This window comes from Momordica charantia (genome assembly GCF_013281855.1).
Source record: "Momordica charantia cultivar OHB3-1 chromosome 11 unlocalized genomic scaffold, Mcharantia_2.0 BLBB01000011.1, whole genome shotgun sequence".
NCBI lineage: Eukaryota > Viridiplantae > Streptophyta > Magnoliopsida > Cucurbitales > Cucurbitaceae > Momordica > Momordica charantia.
Genome location: NW_028275159.1, coordinates 10,194,515 through 10,204,038, shown reverse-complemented (window position 1 = coordinate 10,204,038; position 9,524 = coordinate 10,194,515). Strand labels below are relative to the sequence as shown.

General features: G+C 41.6%; 1 long non-coding RNA gene across 1 annotated transcript; it reads right to left on the bottom strand.

The window, feature by feature from the left end:
• Nucleotides 1-430: 430 nt before the first annotated feature.
• Nucleotides 431-4,883, bottom strand: LOC148208094 (uncharacterized). The gene is made up of 2 exons (XR_015788659.1): nucleotides 3,660-4,883; nucleotides 431-3,507 (listed from the first exon to the last, which is right to left on the bottom strand). It is a non-coding gene; the product is annotated as an uncharacterized LOC148208094 (long non-coding RNA).
• Between the last annotated feature and the right edge of the window lie 4,641 nt (nucleotides 4,884-9,524).

Sequence of the window (9,524 nt, the reverse complement as noted above, 5' to 3'; positions counted from 1 at the left end):
AAGTGATGTTGCATTGATCTCATCAGTCAATTTTTAGAAGCAACAATTACTTGATATTTTTCATAATTAAAATACAGCAAGCAATAATAAACAAGTTAACACGTATCTCTAAACTTATGATAGAAATAGACAAATCTTTTTAAAATTAAAATTTTAATCATATCTTTATTATTAGATATTTGGAAGTTTATAGGTTTTAATTTAAATAAAAATATGGTATTGAGTTTCAATTTAAGGCATTAACGTCGTATTTGTCTTATTAAATTTTATGGCTTTTTTTTTTGGTTTCTAATTGAAATTATAAAATTAAATTAAAAGGTAAATTTTAATATTCAAATAATACAATTTCCACTATATTTTGTACTGACAATATTTATAGTGTTAATGCTATTAATTTAATTTTATAGTTATATTTGTGGATTTTCCAGACTCAACTAATTTAAGGCCCCACTTTTATTAATGAAAAGGAAATACTATTTATACAAGACCAATAAGCAAAACAGAATTAGTTTTGCTAACTAATAAATAAGAAAATTACAATAGTAACCCTAGAACCAATATGCCCTCAAACGAATGGCAAAGGCATGAGTTTGCCACGTAAAAATGCAAGACGATCAGCAGACAAAGGCTTTGTGAATAAATCTGCAGGTTGCTGAGCAGTAGGCAAGAAACATAGAGAAAGCGATTTGGAAACAACCCGTTCGCGAACAAAATGAAGATCGACCTCGATGTGTTTCGTACGCCCATGAAAGACTGGGTTACGAGCAATCTGTAAGGCAGATTGATTGTCACAAAACAGAGTATGAGGGCCAACAACAATAAACAAATCCTTCAACAGTTGAGAAATCCAAGCTAATTCAGCTGTGGTAGCAGCCAATGCCCGATACTCAGCCTCAGTGGAGCTACGAGAAACAGTGGTTTGCTTTTTAGCAACCCACGAAATAGGATTTGGCCCAAGAAAAATTACCGAGCCCGTAGTCAAACGACGATCAGCAGGATTACCAACCCAGTCTGAATCAGAGAATGCAGTGAGAAGCAACGAGCACGAACGAAAACATAAGCCCAACATCAGAGTTCCTTGAAGATAACGAAGGATGCGTTTAACAGCAGTTAACTGAACCACAGTGGGCGAATGCATGAACTAAGATACTCGGCTAACAGCAAATGAGATGTCGAGACGAGTAAAAGTCAAGTATGTAAAGCACCAACCATACTACGATAGGCAGAGGCATCTTCTGAACTACACATAGGAGAATCAACATGTAACGAGCCGGCCGAACAAGGCGTAAACAAGGCTTGAACTCAGCCATGCCAAATTTCGAGAGAAGATCTCGAGTGTACTTAGTCTGAGTGACAAAAATGCCTGAAGCCTTACGTTGAACCTCTAGACCAAGAAAATACGTCAAGCTGCCCAAATCTGTCATATTAAAAGACTGTTTTAATTGAACAACCAGTAAGTCAATGTAAGACAAATCATTCCCAGTAAGCATAACATCCTCAACATAAAGAAGAAGGTAGGTGAGAGAGCCACCAACATTCCGAACAAAGAGAGACGGATCAGACAAAGATGCAACAAAGCCAAGAGATAACAACTGAGTTGTGAAGCACTCAAACCAAGCACGGGGTGCTTGTTTGAGACCATAAAGGGACTTTGTTAAGTCGACAAACATGCTGAGGAAATTGAAGATGAACAAAGCCTTGAGGTTGTTGCATATATACTTCCTCTTGAAGAGTGCCATTAAGAAAAGCATTCTTAACGTCTAACTAATGAAGAGGCCAATTAAAGTGTGCAGCCAAAGAAAGGACAATAGAACAGTCGGCTTCTTAACAACGGGACTAAACGTCTTAGAATAATCTACATCCTCCTGATGAAACCCCTTAGCTACAAGACGAGCCTTATAACGAGCCACACTCCCATCCGGATTACGCTTTACCCGATACACCCATTTGCAGCCAATCACATTTTTATGAGAGGGTAAAGGAACTAAAGACCAAATATTCTGGTCAACAAGAGTAGTAAACTCTTCGGACATAGCCTGCTGCCATTCATTAAGTTTGGAAGCTTGAGTGTAGGACGTAGGCTCTAAAATACTGTCAACAGAAGGCTGTGCTACTAGAAAAACCCTTTTTTTAACAATACCAGGTTTTAACCTTGTTTGCATAGGATGCAAATTTGAAGAAGTAGGTACAACAGAATTTTCAGCACCATTAATCATACCATCAACAGGCAAAGTAGATGGACAACCAATATCAGAAGTGCTAATAGAGATAGAAGGCACAGTGGATGAATCAACACAAGCAGCAGTGGTATCACAAGCAACAGACATAGTGTTATCACACATAACATTTTCAGTGAAATAGTACAAACCGAATTACCACCACCAACAGATGAACCACTAGATCCACTGGAACCTTGAGAAGCAGTAGGTAACAAAAGGGGAAGAAGTGAAGATAAAAAAGAATTAGGAGGGGAAGGTGGAGAAGAGGCATAAGAAGAAGGAGAAGACACAGATGCAAAAGAAAAAACAGTCTCATCAAAGACAACATGGCGAGATATATATATACGTTCAGAGACAGGGTCAAGGCACAAGTAGCCTTTATAGCCAAGAGGATAGCCAAGAAAAACACATTGCTTAGTACGAGGTTGAAGTTTATTGGTGGTATAGGGACGAAGTAGGGGATAATATGCATACCCAAAACTCGTAAATGACCATAATCTGGATGTGTAGAGAAAAGAGTCTCATAAGGAGAACAATGATCAAGAGAGGCAGACGGAAGACGATTTATAAGGAAAATAGCACAAGCAAATGCATGGAACCAAAAACGTAGAAGAACACAAGATTTAGACAGCAAGGAGAGGGTCATTGTAACAATATGGCGGTGTTTACGTTCAACTACACCATTTTTCTCAGCGGTATGAGGACAAGAACGTTGATGTAACACACCACGAGACTCAAAATATGTACGAAGAGAATGATTAACATATTCACCACCATCATCACTTCTAAAAACTTTTAGTTTAGAAGTTAACAAGTTTTCAACAAAAGGCAGAAAACGTTGAACAACAGAGGAAACTTCAGATTTTTGTGTTAAGGGAAAAATTCAAGAATACTGAGACATATCATCCACAAAAAGAACATAATATCGATGGCCATGAATAGAAATTTCAGGGGAAGGACCCTACACATCACTATGCACAATTTCAAGTGGTAAACAAATATAAGACATAGAAAAAGGAAGTTTAGTTATTTTGCCATCAAGACAGTGTTTACAAACAGAAGGAGAAAGTGAAGTAGTAGCATTCATCAATGTGAGTACAGTATTAAGAACAACATTGTTTGGATGTCCAAAACGATCATGCCAAACATAACAAAAAGATTTATTATGTAATTGGGCAGAAAAGGAAAAAGTTGGAGAAGCACAGGGCTTATAGATGGAATTTGAAGGTAATGGATAGAGACCATTGACACTAGGTCCATGGAAGAGTACACGTCCCGACACTTTGTCCTGAATGGTGAAGGAATGAGCATAAAAAAGAGACACACAGTTATTATCAAGACAAAATTTATATAGAGAGAGAAGATTGGCTGATATATTTAGGACACGAAGAAGATTGGAAAGTAGAAAAGTAGAAGAACCAGTGGAAATAGAAGTAAAACCTATATGAGTGATAGGTAAGGGCTGGCCATTGCCAACAGCAATATGTGATTCACCATTGTAGTCAGAAGAAACAACAATTTTGGCAAGATCTGAAGTTAAGTGCGCATTACAACCTGAATCAGATAACCAAATCTGAGAACCAGTAGGAGTAGATGGCTGATTTGGTGACGCTTTAGCAGTACAATTAGCGGCAAGAGCAGCTAAATGTGCAGGAGAATGGCGACATCTGTAATCTTGATTCATGCGGTGATAACAGTCCAATGCAGTATGACCAAAACGATGACAAATTTGGCAAACAACACGGTTAGAAGAAGTAGGCAAATCAGGCTTAGTATTCAAGAAACCACCAGAACTATTATGACCTCCAAATCTAACCGAATTAGGGTTCGAAAAATTAGGCGAACCACGACCAGCAGAAATTTGACTACGGCCACCACCGTTATGATTACGCCACCGCCATGACCACGAGGAACAAAATTAGCCATCATAGCAAGAGCTGGAGCCGTCGTTGAAATATCATCCACTTTCGATTGTTGTTCAATCGTACTTTCCTCACAATTTAGTAAGACATGAAGATCCTCAAAGGAAAGAGAGTGCGAATGAGTACGAATGGTTGTTTTGAAGACATTATACACAGATGGAAGGCCACAAGCTTATTGACCAAATCTTTAATCCGCTGAATGTAAACATCGATCGTTTCCGTAGATTTCTTGGATATATTCTGTAATTCTGTTTTGAGACTAACAATATGCGTTCGAGTAGATGACGAAAAATGCTTCTCCAATTTATTCCAAACCTCCTTGGAGGTTGTACAACCAACAACATATGCCAAAGTCGTTTGAGACAGAGTAGCATTCAACAACGTAATAAGTGCTTGATCCTTCTCAAACCATTAAACATAGGCTGGATTTGGTACGAAGATTCCGCAGAAGTAATCACTGAAGCAGGAGCAGAAATTGATCCATCAATGTAGCCAAAAGCTTGTGAGCTTTAAGGATCGACGAAATTTGAAACTTCCACAAAACATAATTAGTGGAATCAAGGTGAACAGTAATCAGATTGCAGATGTTTGTAAGAAGAACAATCGGAGAGTGAATAGAAGGAACCGATGAGAGAGACGAAGTTGTTTCAGAACTCTCAGCCGCCATTGCAAAGACGAAAAAAAAAAATAAGAAACTACCAGGATAGGATGCTTATCAAGTCTGATACCATGTGGATTTTCAAGACTCAACTAATTTAAGGCGCCATAATGAAAAGGAAATACCATTTATACAAGACGAATAAGCAAAACAGAATTAGTTTTGCTAACTAATAAATAAGAAAATTACAACAGTAACCCTATAACCAATAATATTTAGAAGAATATTTTATAGTCTATTTATACAGAAGGACCTAATCAAACAAATTTAGACAAATTTTATCGAGAAGATAAAAGATGTTAGTTTTTTTAAAAATCTAATGTTATAGATTTTAAAGATTTTTTATAATGTTGTTGATTTTTGCCCAACTTGACATCAATAATTATTTGTTTATGTAAAAAGAAAACATATAAATTATTAATTGTTAAAAAAACTTACAAACACTCCCTACGAAAATGGGGCAGCGGTGAAGCTTCTAAATTATTATTATTATTATTATTATTGTTTTCTTTTTTTCTTTTTTTTTTTAGTAAAAAACTTCAAAATTATTTAATTAAATATAAAAATAAAAAATAAACTTGGTTTTGAAAATTATTAATTTAAAATAAAAATACAGTATTAAATCTTTATAAATAGAATTACAATATTAAAATGAATGTAAACTTGGACATAACTGCCATCATATGTAATAGAATGTAAAAATGGGAAATTTACTCATGTGAAATAACTAAGATTTTTTTTTTAGTATAAATAACTAAGAATTCATAATCACAATGCCATTTTATTACACATTTTTGTCACTTCCTCAAAAAGAAATAAATACATGTTTTTGTCTATTGATGACTTTGGCCCAAAGTCCACTTACAAAACTAAAATAAGCCTAAATATAAAATGGTATCAAATATCAAGGAAAATTAAAAAAAAAAACTTCATCTAGACTCTTTTGACTCAACAATATCATGTTCCTTCGTGCCTCTACCTTATATATTTTGAACCATAAATATGTGATTGTTGAGGTATTTTCCAAAATAAAGAAAAGAGGAGGATTGTTGATGATGAGATGAAGAATGCTTTAAATTTTTCATTCTTCTTTTTTAGAAAAAAAAACTTATGTACGTAATATGATGTTATGAAATTATTGAACCAGAAATTGGGAAGAAAAAATTAAGATCATGTGAAAATGATGCATGCGCAAGGATAAAACTTTATTTTTAAATGATATGGACATATGAAATGATGCATTCAAATGATAGTTTTTAAAAATTGTGATATGAACATGAAATGATACATGTGGAAGATATAGTTTTTTATTTTTCTTAAGAAAAGAAAAATTTACCATGCAAATGGCCCCAAGTGATATAATATATACTTCATACCATTATTAATAGATTCTAATGCAATACTAGACCCTAATTTATGCATATAAAATGAATTTGAAAATTTTTATGTGCCCTACATAGGAATGAGAAAATTAAATATGGGAAGAATAATGTACATGACTTCTGTTTTTTTTTTTTTTAAAATGTGGTCAAAACTTCAAATTGATCCTCATTTTATAACAAATAAATAATAACAACAAAAAACACTGTTTATGCAAAGATTTGCACAACAGTGTGTTTCTGGTTGTAGCTCGAACCCGGCCTCCGGACCGACCTGACCACTTGGGCGGACCTGCACAAAAAGGTGAGCACTCCGACGATCAAGTCAGTATAGGTCGGATTCCAAGTCTAATTCGAAGCCAGAAATCATCGTACCTGATCGGGGAGTGAGGTCCCCTACTTATGGGTGGTGGTCCCGCTAATCTAGCGACCGTTACATTCGGTAATCTCGGGACCATCGGTTACATCCGGTAATCTCGGGGCCGACGGTTACGCCCGATAATCACGCCACAGACAGTTGCGCATCTCGGCCCATACCGGGCTCCCCGATGGGTCGGACCTGAGCCGGGCTCACCTCGGCCCTCACACTTGGCATTTGTCGGCGTTGGTGGCGGGCATCTCGGCCTTCCGAGCTGGGCGTGATTCATGAGTCATCTTGGGGCACCAATAGGGGTCTTCCACGTGTCCCGAGTATACCCTTCCCCAAACATTGGCCCCCTCTCTGTCTGGTCCGATCTCGACCTGGCAGAGAAGTTCATTCGACCTGCTTTGGACACGTGGCGACTTCCTATTCGTGGGAAAATACAACCGTCGCAGAAGATTTATCGTCGGAATATTCAAATATTCCGACGCTTCGGGTCAGAGGGGATCCCAGCCACTCGTTGATTACACGTGTACGGTGGGGAAGTTCCTTCGACGGGCTATAAATGCTCCCAATCCTTCAGGTCATACCTTACGTTCCTTGCATTCTTGGAGTTCGATCTGAAGGCAGCTCGAACCCTTGGTAGGTCGGTCTCTTCCCTCTCTCTTTCGAACATAATTGCCATGTCGTCCTCTATTAGCAGCAACCTAGGATCCGATCTAGCTCGTAGGTTAGAGGCCGAGCTCGAGGAGATAGAACACTTCAGAATCTCCGATGACGGGGAGGATAGCGATGCCTCCACTTCAGGTCAGGGTTTGGAATATCCTTCCAGGATACCTGAGCACTACCTCGGATCCCTTCGTAGGGGATTCGCTATCCCTGAGAACATCCTCCTCAGGCTTCCGGAGGAGGGGGAGAGAGCTGACCATCCTCCAGAGGGATGGGTCACTTTCTACTTCAAGATGTTTGAGTACGGCCTCAGACTTCCCCTTCACCCTTTTGTCCAAGAATTTCTCTTCTGGACTGGGTTGGCTCCGGCTCAAGTGGCCCCCAATGGGTGAGGTGTCATTTTCGCTTTGGCCATCCTCTTTTGGCTTCGAGCTCGGGATAGTGAGGAGGCCGAGCTGCTGGACGTAGACCAGCTCCTCGCGTGCTTCGAGGCAAAAAGGATAGCTAAGAAGCCTGGTCGGTTCTATATGTGCGCAAGGAAAGGCGCAGGTGGTATAGTTAAGGGGCCGACCTCCATCAAGGGATGGGTGAGGAAGTGGTTCTACGCTTCGGGGGAATGGCTCGCAAAGGACGAGTCAGGTCGTTCCTTCTTTGACGTCCCCACTAGGTTTGGGAACCTAGGTACGGAGTAGCTCTTACTTTTCGTAATTTTCTTCTGTCATTCAGGTCTAACTCGGATTTTGTCTTCGTGCAGTTTCAATCCGACCAGTCCCCGAGCTTACGCAGGCCTCCTTCGATACTCTGAAATACTACAAGGAGCGCTTTCCGAGGGGTAGAAAGGTCGGAACCCTGGTGACTGACGAACTGCTGTTCGAGTCCGGGCTGCTAGATTACAACCCTGCAGTTCGTCCCATCGAATCCTCTAGGCCGAACTCTGAACTCGGTATGCCGAACTTGCATCCCCCCTTTTTTCCTCTAACCTTGTGTTGACCCTTGTTTTATCTTGTAGCCATGGTTTGTGGATTTGCAAGCGGCGTGAAGCGCAAGTCCAAGGGCCGAGCCCATGCTCTTGAGGCTGCCCAGAGTTCGAAACCGCCCACCCCTGCCGTGGCAGGGCCTGCCTCGGAAGATCCAGCCCCGGTGATCGAGCTGGAGTCTTCCGGGGGTCCCTCGAGGGAGAAGCGCCCCAGGGATCAGGCCGAGGCGGTGGACGCCCAGACCGAGGCGGCGGACGCCCCGCCTTTGGGCGAGGAGGCGAGGGAGGAAGCCTCTCTAAAGCGAAGAAGGAAGAAAAAGAAGGCGATCTCTCCCTCGGAGGTCGGAGCTTGCAGGGTCTTGCCTGCAAGTTGGGCTGATCGGGTGGACAATCCTGCGGCCAGGATGGGCGGGACGTCCGATGTGACGGCGCGGTTCAGAATTGAGCCGTCAAGTCTCGGGGTGAGGGAGCAGGTGACCCGCATCTCAGCTGCGAGTTTGGACCGCTGCATAAGGAGGGCGTCCAAATTTGTGAGTGCTCCTGGGTCCGTTCTGCAGAGGACCATTGACTACGCTGCCGAGGTAAGACTAGTGCCCCATTTTTTTTGCTTGATTTCGCCCAACAGATAGTTCGACCATACTGTTTCCTTGTACCATTTCTCAGGCGTTTGTTGCTTCCATTCAATCGGCTCTGGTTATAAAGGCCGAGCTGGATGGGAGAGAAGCTTTGGCAGCGAGGGAGAAAGAGGAGTTCTCCGCTGCCTTGGAGGCTGCTTCCTCCACCATGAAGGATGAGCTGCTGAAGGCTCACTCCGAGGTGGAGACTTTGAAGGCCGAAGTGGAGTCTCAGGCCGAGCTACTGAAGAAGGAGGAGGACAGGCGCAAGGCTCAACTCCGAGCTGCCCACGCCATCACCAGGGGCTTGGAGAGGGAGAAGTTCCAGCTCCTGAAGGAGAAGGACGACATGCTCCAGGCGCTCGAAGCGAAGGATAAGGAGTTGGAGCATGCGACTGCCGAGCTGGAGACGGCGAATGAGCGCCTCAGCAATGGAGTCCTGCTGGAGGAATCGTTCAGGCAACATCCTGACTTCGATGGATTTGCCAAAGACTTTTCTGACGCGGGCTTCAAGTTCCTCATGAAGGGCATTGCTTCCGACATGCCCGACCTTCAGATCGATTTAAGTGGTCTGAAAAGGAGGTATGCCGAGAAGTGGGCGTCTGGGCCTAGCGACACCCCTGGCCCCCAAGCGTTGGTGGATCGGTATGTCAGGGATCTGGATTCTGACTACTCCGATCCCGAAGAGGACCAGGTCGACTCCACTCAGGAGGGCGCTCCCCCAGC